The sequence below is a fragment of the Bos grunniens genome, chromosome 7, assembly GCF_055505025.1.
Source record: "Bos grunniens cultivar Pamir isolate PY7600 chromosome 7, Bosgru_T2T1.0, whole genome shotgun sequence".
Classification (NCBI taxonomy): Eukaryota; Metazoa; Chordata; class Mammalia; order Artiodactyla; family Bovidae; genus Bos; species Bos grunniens.
In genome coordinates, this window is record NC_141171.1 from 63,739,454 (window position 1) to 63,754,089 (window position 14,636).

Below are 14,636 nucleotides of genomic sequence, written 5' to 3' on the forward strand. Positions count from 1 at the left end.
AATAGAGATCAAGCCCTGAGCCTTTGGGTGGGCGCATTGACTCCAAGACCTTAGACTACCAGAGAACTAACCCTAGGGAGTATCAAATAGTGAGAACTCACACAAGGGAAATCACTTGACTGCAAGACTTGGCGTCACCCAACCACCAGTAGCACCCTGTGCAGGATGCCTCATCTAAACAACAAACAAAACAAAAATACAAACCCAATCATCAGCAGACAGGATCACTACCTCACTCAGCCTTGCCCATCAGAGGAAAAACAAAAACTCAGCAGAAATCTCACCCTATAAGAAACTTACACAAATCACCGGACCAACCTTAGTAGGGCAGAAACCAAAAGGAAGAAAGAATTCAAACTTGAAGCCTGGGAAAAGAAGACCTCAAGCACAATAAAAAAAAATAATAATGAAAAGGCAGAGAAATACTACACAAATAAAGGACCAAACTGGAAACACAGAAGTCCAAATGAACGAGGAGGAAATAAGCAAACTACCTGAAAAAGAATTCAAAATAATGATAATAAAGGTGATTAAAAACCTTGAAAACAAAATGGAGAAAATGCAAGAATCAATTAAAAAAGACCTAGAAGAATTAACAAATAAACATACAGAGACAAACAATTACAGAAATTAAAAATACTCTGCTGCTGCTGCTAAGTCGCTTCAGTCGTGTCCGACTCTGTGCGACCCCAGAGACGGCAGCCCACCAGGCTCCCCTGTCCCTGGGATTCTCCAGGCAAGAACACTGGAGTGGGTTGCCATCTCCTCCTCCAATGCATGAAAGTGAAAAGTGAAAGTGAAGTCGCTCAGTCGTGTTCAACTCCTAGCGACCCCATGGACTGAAGCCTACCAGGCTCCTCCATCCATGGGATTCTCCAGGCAAGAGTACTGGAGTGGATTGCCATTGCCTTCTCCAAAAAATACTCTAGAAGGAATCAATAGCAGAATATCTGAAGCAGAAAAATGAATCAGTGAGCTGGAAGGTAAAATGGTGGAAATAACTTCTTAAGAGCAGTGTAAAGTAAAAAGAATGAAAAGAACTGAGGATAGTCTCAGAGACCTCTTGGAGAATATCAAATGTACCAACTTTCGAATTATAGGGGTCCCAGAAAAAGAAGAGAGGGAAAAAAAAAGGGTATGAGAAAATTTTTGAAGAGATTGTAGTTGAAAATTTCCCCAATATGGAAAAGGTAATAGTCAATCAAGTCCAAAAGGCACAAAGTCTCATACAGGATAAACCCAAGGAGAAACATGCCGAGACACATACTAATCAAGCTAACAAAAACTAAACACAAGGAATATTAAAAGCAACAACAAGTAACATACAAGGGAAACCCCATATGCTTAATAGCTGATCTTTCAGCAGAAACTCTGTAGGCAAGAAGGGAATGGCAGGATATATTTAAAGTATTGAAAGGGAAAAATCTACAACCAAGATTACAGTACCTGGCAAGGATCTCATTCAAAATTGATGGAAAAATAAAAAGCTTTTCAGAGAAGCAAAAGTTAAGAGAATTCAGTACCACCAAACCAGTTTTACAACAAATGCTAAAGGGACTTATATAGTCAAGAAATACAAGAGAAGAAAAAAGATCTACAAAATCAACCCCAAACCCATTGTCATAAGAAAATGACAATAGAAACTTATATATCAATAATTACTTTAAATGTAAATGGATTAAATGCTCCAACCAAAAGACATGACAGGCTGAATGGATACAAACACAAGACCCATATATATGCTGTCTACAAGAAACCCACTTCAGACCTAAAGACACATATAGACTGAAAGCAAGAGGATGGAAAAATATTTTCCATGCAAATGGGAAGCAAAAGAAAGCTGGAGTAGCAATCCTTATATCAGACAAATAGACCTTATACTATAGAAGATTACAAGAGATAAGGAAGAACACTATGTAATGATCAAGGGATCAATCCAAGAGGAAGATGTAACAATTGTAAATATCTATGCATCCAACATAGGGGCACCTCAATACATAAGAGAGACACTAACAGACATAAAAGAAGAAATTGACAGTAACACAATGATAGTGGGAGACTTTAACACCTACTCAGGCTGATGGACAGATCATCAAAACAGAAAATTAATAAGGAAACACAAGTCTTAAATGATACATTAGATGAGCTGGATCTCATTGATATCATCAGGACATTCCATCCAAATGCAGAAGAATACTCCTTCTTCTCAAGTGCACGTGGAACATTCTCCAGGATAGACCACATCTTGGGTCACAAATCAAATCTCAGTAAATTTAAGAAAATTGAAATCATATCAAGCATCTTCTCTGACCGCAACACTATGAAACTAGATATCAATTACAAGAAAAAAGCTGTAAGAAACACACACACATGGCAAGTAAACAACACGTTTCTAAATAACCAACAGGTTACTGAGAAATCAAAAGGAAAATCAAAAAATTTTCTAGAAACATGTGACAATGAAAACACAACAACTCAAAACCCATGGGATGTAGCAAAAGCAGTTCTAAGAGGGAAGTTTACAGAAATACAGTCTAACCTCAAGAAATAAGAAAAACGAGTATACAACCTAACTTTATACGTAAAACAAATGGAAAAAGAAGAACAAAGAAAAACCAAACTTAGTAGAAGGAAAGAAATCATAAAGATCCAAGCAGAAATAAATTAAAATGAAGTGAGAGAAACAATAGTAAAGATTAATAAAGCTAAAAGCTTGTTCTTTGAGAAGATAAACAAAATTGACAGACTTTAGCCAGACTCATCAAGAAAAAAAAAAAGAGAAGAATTGAATCAACAAAATTAGAAATGAAAAAGGAGAGGTAACAACAGACAGTGCAGTATACAAAGGATTATAAGAGATATACAAAGGATTATAAGAGACTGTTAGGAACAGTTCAGTTCAGTCGCTCAGTCATGTCCAACTCTTTGTGACATCAGGAACCGCAGCACGCCAGGCCTCCCTGTCCATCACCAACTCCCGGAGTCCGCCCAAATCCATGTCCATTGAGTCGATAATGCCATCCAACCATCTCATCCTCTGTTGTCTCTTTCTCCTTCTGCCTCAATCTTTCCCAGCATCAGGGCATGTTCAAATGAGTCAGTTCTTTGCATCAGGTGACCAAAGTATTGGAGTTTCAGGTTCAACATCAGTCCTTCCAATGAACACCCAGGACTGATCTCCTTTAGGATGGACTCATTGGATCTCCTTGCAGTCCAAGGGATTCTCAAGAGTCTTCTCCAACACCACAGTTCAAAACCATGAATTCTTTCGCACTCAGCTTTCTTTATAGTCCAACTCTCACATCCATACATGACTACTGGAAAAACCATAGCCTTGACTAGACGGACCTTTGTTGTCAAAATAATGTCTCTGCTTTTTAATATGCTGTCTGCTGAAGAAGCTGAAGTTGAATGGTTCTATGAAGACCTCCAAGACCTTTTAGAACTAACACCCAAAAAAGATGTCCTTTTCATTATAAGGGATTGGAATGCAAAAGTAGGAAGTCAAGAAATACCTGGGGTAACAGGAAAATTTGGCCTTGGAATATGGAATGAAGCAGGGCAAAGGCTAATAGAGTTTTGCCAAGAGAACACACTGGTCATAGCAAACACCCTCTTCCAACAACACAAGAGAAGACTATACATGGACATCACCAGATGGTCAGCACCGAAATCAGATGGATTATATTCTTTGCAGCCAAAGATGGAGAAGCTCTATACAGTCAGCAAAAACAAGACCAGGAGCTGACTGTGGCTCAGATCATGAACTCCTTATTGTCAAATTCAGACTTAAATCGAAGAAAGTAGGGATTTTCATTCCAATACCAATGAAAGACAATGCCAAAGAATGCTCAAACTACCACACAATTGCACTCATCTCACACTCTAGTAAAGTAATGCTCAAAATTCTCCAAGCCAGGCTTCAGCAATATGTGAACCATGAACTTCCAGATGTTCAAGCTGGTTTTAGAAAAGGCAGAGGAACCAGAAATCAAATTGCCAGCATCTGCTGGATCATGGAAAAAGCAAGAGAGTTCCAGAAAAACATCTATTTCTGCTTTATTGACTATGCCATAGCCTTTGACTATGCCATAGCCTGTGTGGATCACAATAAACTGAAAATTCTGAAAGAAATGGGAATACCAGACCACCTGACCAGCCTCTTAAGAAACCTATATGCAGATCAGGAAGCAACAGTTAGAACTGGAGGTGGAACAACAGACTGGTTCCATATAGGAAAAGGAGTATGTCAAGGCTGTATATTGTCACCCTGCTTATTTAACTTATATGCAGAGTACATCACGAGAAATGCTGGGCTGGAAGAAGCACAAGCTGGAATCAAGATTGCTGGGAGAAATATCAATAACCTCAGATATGCAGATGACACCACCCTTATGGCAGAAAGTGAAGAGGAACTCAAAAGCCTCTTGATGAAAGTGAAAGTGGAGAGTGAAAAAGTTGGCTTAAACTCAACATTCAGAAAACGGATCATGGCATCCAGTCCCATCGCTTCATGGGAAATAGATGGGGAAACAGTGGAAACAGTGTCAGACTTTGTTTTTTGGGGCTCCAAAATCACTGCAGATGGTGACTGCAGCCATGAAATTAAAAGACGCTTACTCCTTGGAAGGAAAGTTATGACCAACCTAGATAGCATATTCAAAAGCAGAGATATTACTTTGCCAGCAAAGGTCTATCTAGTCAAAGCTATGGTTTTTCCAGTGGTCATGTATGGATGTGAGAGTTGGACTGTGAAGAAAGCTGAGTGCCGAAGAATTGATGCTTTTGAACTGTGGTGTTGGAGAAGACTCTTGAGAGTCCCTTGGACTGCAAGGAGATCCAACCAGTCCATTGTAAAGGAGATCAGCCCTGAGTATTCTTTGGAAGGAATGATGCTAAAGCTGAAACTCCAATACTTTGCCCACCTCATGAGAAGAGTTGACTCATTGGAAAAGACTCTGATGCTGGGAGGGACTGGGGGCAGGAGGAGAAGGGGATGACAGGGGATGAGATGGCTGGATGGCATCACGGACTCGATGGACGTGAGTTTGAGTGAATTCCAGGAGTTGGTAATGGACAGGGAGGCCTGGCGTGCTGCAATTCATGGGGTCACAAAGAGTCAGACACAACTGAGCGACTGAACTGAACTGTTGTTGCTGCTGCTGCTAAGTCACTTCAGTCGTGTCCAACTCTGTGCAACCCCATAGATGGCAGCCCACCAGGCTCCCCCGTCCCTGGGATTCTCCAGGCAAGAACACTGGAGTGGGTTGCCATATGCTGTCTAGGTTGGTCATAACTTTCCTTCCATGGTGTAAGCGTCTTTTAATTTCATGGCTGCAGTCACCATCTGCACTGATTTTGGAGCCCAGAAAAATAAAGTCAGCACTGTTTCCACTGTTTCCCCATCTATTTGGCCAGGAACAACTATATGGCAATAAAATGGATAACCTGGAAGATATGGACAGATTTTTAGAAAAGTTCAATCTTCAAGACTGAACCAGGAAGAAATAGAAATTATGAACAACCCAATTAAAAGCACTGAAATTGAAGCTGTGATCAAAAATATCCCCCAAAACAAAAGCCCAGGACCAGATGGCTTCACAGGAGAATTCTGTCAAACATTTAGAGAAGAGCTAATGCCCATCCTTCTAAAACTCTTTCAAAAAATTGCAGAGGAAGGAAAACTTCGAAACTCATTCTATGAGGCCACCATCACCCTGATACTAAAACCAGGCAAAGACAAAACAAAAAAAAGAAAACTACAGGCCAATATCACTGATGAACATAGATGCAAAAATCCTCAACAAAATTTTAGCAAGTACAATTCAGCAGCACATCAAAGAACTCATACATCATGATCAAGTTGGTTTTATTCCAGGAATGCAGGGATTCTTCAATATATGCAAATCAATCAATGTGATACACTATATTAACAAATTGAAAGATAAAAACCATATTATCATCTCAATAGATGCAGAAAAAGCCTTTGACAAAATTTATGATTAAAACTCTTTAAAATATGGGCATAGAGGGAACCTACCTCAACATAGTAAAGGCCATATATGATAAGCCTACAGCAAACATTATTCTTAATGGTGCAAACTGAAAGCATTTTCCATAAGATCAGGAACCAGACAAGGGTGTCCACTTTCACCACTATTATTCAATATAGTTCTGGAAGTCCTAGCTACAGCTATCCGAAGAAAAAGAAAGGAATCCAGATCAGAAAAGAAGTAAAGCTGTCAGTGTTTGCAGATGACATGATACTGTACATAGATGACACTAAAAATAGTATCAGAAAATTACTAGAGCTAATCAGTGAATTTAACAAAGTTGCAGGATATAAATCAATACACAGAAATGACTTGCATTTCCATATACTAACAATGAAAAATCAGAGAAATTAGGGAATCAATCCCATTCACCATTGCAACAAAAAGAATTAAATATTTATGAATAAACTTACCTAAGAAGACAAGATAACTGTGCACAGAAAATTATAAGAAACTAATGAAAGAAATCAAAGATGACATAAACATATAGAGAGTTATTCCATGTTGCTGGGTAGGAAGAATCAATATTGTGAAAATGACTATACTACTAAATGCAATCTACAGATTCAGTGCAATTCCTATCAAATTACCAATGGCATTTTTCACAGAACTAAAACAAAATATTTCACAGTTCATATGGAAACACAAAAGACCCTGAATAGCCAAAGTAGTCCTAAGAAGACTGGAGCTGGAAGAAACAACCTTCCTGACATCAGATTATATTACAAAGCTACAGTCATCAAGACAGTATGGTACTGGCACAAAAACAGTAATATAGACCAAAGGAACAAGATAGAAAACCCAGAAATAAACCCATGCACCTACAGGTACCTTATTTTTAACAAAGGTGCAAGAATACACAGTGGGGCAAAGACAGCCTTTTCAATAAGTGGTGCTGGGAAAACTGGACAACTACATGGAAAAGAATGAAATTAGAACACTTCCTAACACCATACACAAAGATAAACTCAAAATGGATTACAGACCTAAATGTAAGATCAGAAACTATAAAACTCTTAGAGAAAAACATAGGCAGAACCCGCGATGACATAAATCAAAGCAAGATCCTCTCTGACCCACCTCCTAGAGCAATGGAAATAAAAACAAAAGTAAACAAGTGGGACCTGATTAAACTTAAAAGCTTTTTTACAGAAAAGGAAACTATAGCAAGGTGAAAAGACAACTCTCAGAATGGCAGAAAATAACAACAGATGAAGCAACTGACAAAGGATCAATTTGTGAAATATACAAGCAGCTCATATAACTTAATGCCAGAAAAATAAACAACCCAATCAAAAAGTGGGAAAAAGACCTAAACAGACATTTCTCCAAAGAAGGCATACAGATGGCTAACAAACACATGAAAAGATGCTCAGCATCACTCGTTATTAGAGAAATGCAAATCAAAACTGCAATGAGGCATCACCCCACACTGGTCAGACAATGGCCATCATCAAAAAGTCTACAAGCAATAAATGCTGGAGAGGGTGTAGAGAAAAGGGAATGTTGCACTGTTGGTGGGAATGTAAATTGATGCAGCCACTATGGAAGACAGCATGGGGATCCCTTAAAAAACTAGGAATAAAACCACCATATGACCCAGCAATCCCACTATTAGGCATATACCCTGAGGAAACTAAAATTGAAAAAGACACATGTATCCCATTGTTTATTGCAGAACCTTTTACAATAGCTAGAACATGGAAGCAACCTAGATGTCCATCAACAGATGAATGGATCAAGAAGTTGTGGTACATATACACAACGGAATATTACTCAGCCATAAAAAGGAACACATTTGCGTCAGTTCTGATGAGTTGGATGAACCTGAACTTATTATACAGAGTGAAGTAAGTCAGAAAGAGAAAGACAAGTATGGTATTCTAATACATATATACGGAATCTAGAAAAATGGTACTGAATAATCTGTTTACAGGGCGGCAATGGAAAAACAGGCATTACCATATGTAAAATAAATAGCCAACGGGAATTTGCTGCATGGCTCAGGAAACTCAAACAGGGGCTCTGTATCAATCTAGAGGGGTGGGATGGGAAGGGAGATGGAAGGGAGGTTCAAAAGGGAGGGGATATATGTATACCTATCGCTGATTCATGTTGAGGTTTGACAGAAAGCAACAAAATTCTGTAAAGCAATCATCCTTCAATAAAAAAAAAAAAAAAACTAGTAGTGTGGCTGGTAATTTCTGCTGTGTATTGAGCTATAACCAGGTGCTTAGCAACTCAGTTAACCAGTTTAAATACTTTATTTCATTTAATCTTCTCCAAACATATGGGATAGGCATTATCATTACTATTATCATCTCTATTTTATTAATTAGAGAAATAAGACCAAGAGAGACTAATTAATTTCTTCAAAGTCATACAAACAGTAAGTGGCAAAGAGCCTGATCATTTAATCACTGTCTGAATATCTCAGAGGCATTGAAGAGTATTATGAAATTACCTCAGTATTATTAAATAATATTCAGAGTATTATGAAATTTTTGAGCTGAGTACTTTAAGTTTCCCAAATTATGGATGAATAAGCTGAGTCACATAGATATTAAAGGATTTGTTCAAGGTCATTTTGGTTGAAGGGTGACAGTATGAGAACCTACATTTTCTGTTCCCAGTTCTGATAGTGAGGTTTTGATAATAAGAACAGAAAGCATCCATCTGGAACATTGTTTTTTTTTTTAAATTATTATTCCAAAAGTCTGTTACACAATGTCTCCTTCACTAGGGCATAAGTGAGAATACCATGTTATTTTTTCCCCCCATATGTCAGTATGACAGTAATTCAAAGTATTTTTTTTTCTATTATGGATGTAGATAAAAATGTCCCCAGAGTCACTCCCTTTTCTGGTCTCCCTGAGCTCAATATGCTTTTCCTTGTTTAGAGAGCTCCTCTTCCTATTATAATGTTTTGTCATCTGTCTCTTCCATCAAAAGACCTGTTTCTAATGATGGAACTGAGGTGTTGCTCAGGAGATGTCATCTTTAAATTTCTTTCAACTCCACCAAATTTACCCTTCAACAAATTATACCAGCTCACAATGATTTTTTTATGCAAACTCAAATTCAGGGTAAGTCACTGAACTCTTCCCAAACCCGCATTCATCCTAACTGCTCCCCTAATGTTCCTGTGTATAGAGATTCTGTAGTTGCCGTTGACAGCCTTTTAAGGCCTGTAACAAGGTGTTTTGGCTTTTGTCTTCTAACAAAGTGCTTGTCATAGAGTAGACAGACTCTCAGCTCACTCAACAAGAAGTGATTCTAGCCTACCCAAAGGAGAAATGAGCTGTTTGTGCTTGCTTGCTTTGTCTGTTGCCAGCATTTTTATCTTGACCCTGGAACTGTATGAACTCTGGCTGTGTTATAGAGGTTTCTGCTATTCAGCCTTTTATTCATAAACAGGAGTGAAAGAGTAGAGCAGAAACCTTCCTGGGGAGTGTAGCATTTAATCCAAAATGTGGATCAATTATTCTAATGAGTGTTTGAGCAATGAGTTTTGGAGAATTATATATAGTTTCTTTTGTCCTGAATGTCATGGAGAATATGGACATAGTAAAACCACCAAAATTCAGGAGTGTAAAAAAGAAATGGGCTTGAAGGATGGTTTTCAAACTTATTGAAAGTATTACCTATTACCAAATGCCTTTTAGGAACACTGCTTAATGGAGTGCCTAGTAGGAAATGCTAGTTGAATTGAAAGAGCATTAAGTTTGGTATCTGGATATGAATTGCCAATCCTGTGTAAACAATTTAGCTGCAGTCAATGCTAGTAAAATAAGGGACTGCAAGTTTACAAACTTCTTAGTGCTAGACTGCATTACATAATGAGCCTGCACAGATATCAGTCAGTAACATCACTCAGCGTACTATATGGTTCAAATGATTTTTTTTCAGGGGGTAGCAAAACTTTCTTGATGCAGGAAGCCATATATGCTGATTTATATTCTATTACAAGTCTGACACTTTGAGTAGTGTTAGCTGCAGTGATTGTAAGTAAACCACTTGACCTTTCTGATCTGAATTTCACTCTCTCAAATGATGGGGTTGGAAAAATAAACTGATTTCTCTAATTTTAAAACTGGTAGTTTCCCAGGAGCCCAGAGTTTTGGAACAAATTGAGTGTCTATTCTAAGCCCCTGACATAACCCATGAGAAACACAAGGGTTTGACCTGCATCTTCATTTCCAGCTTTAAAACAGAAGCATTTAATGTTGTCTCGTGTGTACGTTCAGTCACTTAGTTGTATCCAACTCCTTGTGACCCTATGGACTGTAGCCTGGCAGGCTCCTCTGTCCATGGGGTTTTCCCAGCAAGAGTCTTATTCGTCCTAATTATATGACCAGTGATACTGACCCCATAATTTTCTCCTTATTGTTTTTCAAAGTCCACAGATACTATACACAGAGAGATATAGAGGCCGACGGTCAACTTTAGTAATGCTGACTGGTATTTAGATGGTGTTTGCAACAATGGTATATCTTTCTTGGATCATGAACAGATGGCATTAGAAACCTTTCTGGCACAATCATCATCTGAAGAACAGGATGGAGATAACTGCAAGATGGATGAGGATTTGGAAAACAGCCTGATACTCTGGAAGGAGTATGACTTCTGAGTTAGGTAGACCTAGATTTAAATTTTGTCTGCATCTCATATTATCTCTGTAACCTTGGACAGTTTTATTTGTCTTTATGTGTATTCATTTTCTCATCTACAAATCTCACAGGTTTGTTAAGAGAATTAAATGAAATAATGCTTGTGAAGTACCTCTTATTTTTATACTTTAAAAGACTTAGAAAAAGATATGAGTGAGAAAAAGAGAATACAAAGTTAGGACATAAGTATTTAGGAATAGAAATGCAAAGATCATGAAGTGATGATGACAAAAATATTGGTTTAGATGCTAAGATAGAGGCTGCTGAATTTGCTCAGATAATTCAGTGGAAGAGGAGCACAGTTAGAGGTTTGAGGAGTTTGGAACCTGTGTTTATAGGCCAAAGATTGAGGCAACAGTGGAAAGCTGGGAAGGAGTGAGGAGAATATCAGATTAATGGGGTAGGAATTTATAACATGAATAGGTTCTAATCTATTAGGGGATGGAGGCAGACAGAAGTGGAGCTCATAAAGAGAGCTCTAACTAGCCTGGAGGGAGACTGGATTAATGCTCAACAGGGTGACAAGGCTGAAGGCATCAGGTGAGTCAGCATAATATTTGCTTCCCAGGGTTATCACCCTGTGTGGTAGGACTGAGTTTGCTGCTGCTGCTGCTAAGTCGCTTTAGTCATGTCTGACTCTGTGCGACCCCATAGATGGCAGCCCACGAGGCTCCCCTGTCCTTGGGATTCTCCAGGCAAGAACACTGGAGTGGGTTGCCATTTCCTTCTCCAATGCATGAAAGTGAAAAGTGAAAGTGAAGTCGCTGAGTCTAGTCTGACTCTTAGTGACCCCATGGACTGCAGCCCACCAGGCACCTCTGTCCATGGGATTTTGCAGGCAAGAGTACTGGAGTGGGGTGCCATTGCCTTCTCCGAGGATTGAGTTTCAGATCAGATCAGATCAGTCGCTCAGTCGTGTCCGACTCTTTGTGACCCCATGAATCGCAGCATGCCAGGCCTCCCTGTCCATCACCAACTTAGGATTGAGTTTACTTAACCATAATTGAAATCAGTAGAGCTTTAGGGGCCTGTAATTGCGGAAGATCTCTTGATGTTACAGAGTGAGCTCTCCAGAATATTTTCACTTAGTAATAGCTCCTATTCATAGCACTTGTATATTACATGGCACTTCTCAATATCCAAATCACTTTCATATACATTATTCCAGTGGTCATCAGCATAGCATACCACATCTTCATCTGTGGTACAGATGAAGAACCCAAAGCTCAGAAAGGTCAACCGATGAACACAAAGATGCACAACCAGTACTTAGAAGAAACGGAATCGGTACCTACAGTTTTAACTGATGTAACAGCTTTTCCCCAAATGTGTTTCTCCCTAAGAGTGAAAGTTACCAGTTGCCATCCATCCTTTTCACTTATACGAGATAGTAGGAAATAGTGAAAGAGAAGTTTCCCTGGAAAGGGCAGTAGAGATGCAGTTGGCAGACACAGACAACACAGCTTTAGGGTTATTTCTCGAAATACGTCAATTAATTGCTATTTAGCTCAAAAATAATGGCCAGATGCCAATGAGATTATTTATTAGAGTGTATCTACAAGAGATTGCACAAGTTGAAAAATACAACTGCAGGCCTTTATTAGTTGTGGATGATTTAAATCAGAGAGGATAAGTAAATTGCACTCAAACTCTGCCTTCCCTTTCTATGGCTGTGATGGACATCAGTCATCCCTCATGACCTCTTTCCTACTGCATCCAGACGGGGCTTCACAGGTCTCAATTTTGCGTCCCCAACAGGCACTGTGAAATATTCAGAATTGGCCTGAAGCTCTGCCTCAGCCTTTCAGTCTGTATTCGAAACCCTGTTTTCTTTTCTAGGTAATACTCAAAGAGAATTTATCACTTCCTTTATTATGTCTGAAAACTATTAACAAGATAGCCTGCATTATTGCAATTCAAGCAAAATTATGTAAACATTCCCCAGAACATGAAATTTGTACAGGAGCTGACAAACCCGGTACTTTTGTTTGTTCTATGTCTTTGAGGATCTTGTCATTTCTGCTTGTGAGGAGACAAAGCAGCCCTCCAGTAGTCATTGGTGAATTTCCTGCTTCAAAAGCATGACTGTTGGGCACTTATTTCCTACAATTCTAAAAATTAATTTTATTTCAGGTGCCCAGAGAAGTCAATCGTTTCCTTTTAGGAAGGTCATTTCCTTGTACATTGCTCATTGTTACTAACTCAGAAACCAGCTATTTGATTCATAAGGCTTAAGGCAGTGCTTTAAATCAAAGTTTGACTTCTGTACTATAATTGAGCCCTTGGCACTCAGTGCAACAAAGCAACCTGAGATTGTAGAGCTGTTATAGAACTAAGGATCTGTCAATCACCGGAGGGCCTTTCTCAAAATATATATGCTTATATTTTCACCTCCATGTTTCTGCTACCCCCACTCCCATTCTTTCTTTCTTCTGGTTTCCTTGGGGGCAGGGAAGTGTTAAGAACAAATGTACATTTTTTAAAGTTCCTCCACCTAACATCTTCTCCCACTCCCCTAATGAGAACCTCTGATGTAATGAAAAGAAAATTTAAACTTAAGAGACATAGATTTGAATCTTGGCCCTGTTACATTTCCTAGGTAATCCTGGGTATTATTCAGGTCTTATTTGTCTGCAAGAACAAGTTAAACTGGTCTCAGCAAAAAAGAGGGGGGTGTTGGCTCACATACTGAAAATGTGCCAGGTCTATTCTGGCTGGAGTACAAGCAGTATTATTAGGAAATATATTTCTCCATCTCTTTAGCTCTTCTTCCTTCTGTATTGGTGCTTTTCTCCGAGTCTCAAGCACTTTATGATTAGTTGTCTCTGATCATTTAAGAATCTCCAAAGAGGGAGAGAATGTCTTTCTTCGATAAGTCCCACAAGGCCTTCACTCCACTCTTTGGCCTGACTTGTCTCTTGTCTCTTTAGAAAGGCCTGACCATTCCTAAGCCAGTCACCTGTCACTATACCAGCGGGAATGGAGCAGGCTAATGTGTTTACTCCCGAGCACAGAAGATGCTGCTCAGTTCTTGCCTGGGCAGTTACAGTTGTCTGCAGCTGATATTTATGCCATCCAGATGTTAAATGTTGTGAATGCTCCCCCTGTTCTTGGATAGCCCCAGTCTGAGAGTTGAGAACAAATATGATTTCTCTTGAGTCTCAAAATCTGGAATTGTGAAAGTGATGTATTCCTCAGAGGAAAATTACACTAGAAGAAAAGGAAATGAAAAAACCATTTTCTAGGAAAAGATATCTGTGCTTTGGGTCACAAATTCCCCATATGTAAAATAGAAAATATAAATCAGTTGGTTTTTATATGTTGCCTAATCATTTTAATTTTCTATGAAAAGAACAGTCTTTTGTAGCCTTCATTTGTATATATTACACATTTTATATTGAATGTAGCTATATAAAATAAATGTGTGCCTGTCCATGTGTCTGTGTGTGTGTGCATATAGCACTCAGTTTGCATACCAGGCAACTGAGGAGAAGCCACCAGGGCTCCCCAGAAAGGTGACAGAGCCAGTTATTCAACTTTATTTCTTAGTGGACAGCTTTTTTCCTTTATTCATCTATTAATCTCAGTATGTTAACCATTGAAAAGGATTTTACAATTTATGAGAGTCTCTTAGAAATAAAAAGTTATAACTCAGATGTATATGTCTCCGATGCAGGAATTTGAGGTACTTTAACCGGAAGTGGATCATAACACTGAAGGAGCATTGGAGCGATGACAGGGTCGGTGCCATCATCTGGGGATAGAGTAATTATCTGAAAAAACATCTATCTGCCTTTGACTGCTTTTCTGTCTGCCTTGCCATGCTCCTGTTTTCTTGGCTATCATGCTTGTTTTCCTCACAGTCTCTACAATATCTTCATTCTAACCTATTATCAAACGATGAAAACATGCC

General features: G+C 38.8%; 1 long non-coding RNA gene across 16 annotated transcripts in view; it reads left to right on the forward strand.

The window, feature by feature from the left end:
* The window catches only part of LOC147369714 (uncharacterized), a 694,358-nt gene that overhangs the window by 532,020 nt on the left and 147,702 nt on the right, over window positions 1-14,636 (forward strand). For 3 of the 16 annotated variants that reach the window (XR_015167776.1, XR_015167779.1, XR_015167782.1), the window contains one exon: window positions 10,453-10,688. The exons of 6 other annotated variants lie outside the window; for them this stretch is intronic. This is a non-coding gene — a long non-coding RNA (uncharacterized LOC147369714). Of the gene's footprint in view, window positions 1-5; window positions 2,819-10,452; window positions 10,689-14,399; window positions 14,464-14,636 lie in introns of those variants that run through there. 7 more of the 16 variants (XR_015167781.1, XR_015167784.1, XR_015167788.1 and 4 more) reach the window with 3 other exon arrangements.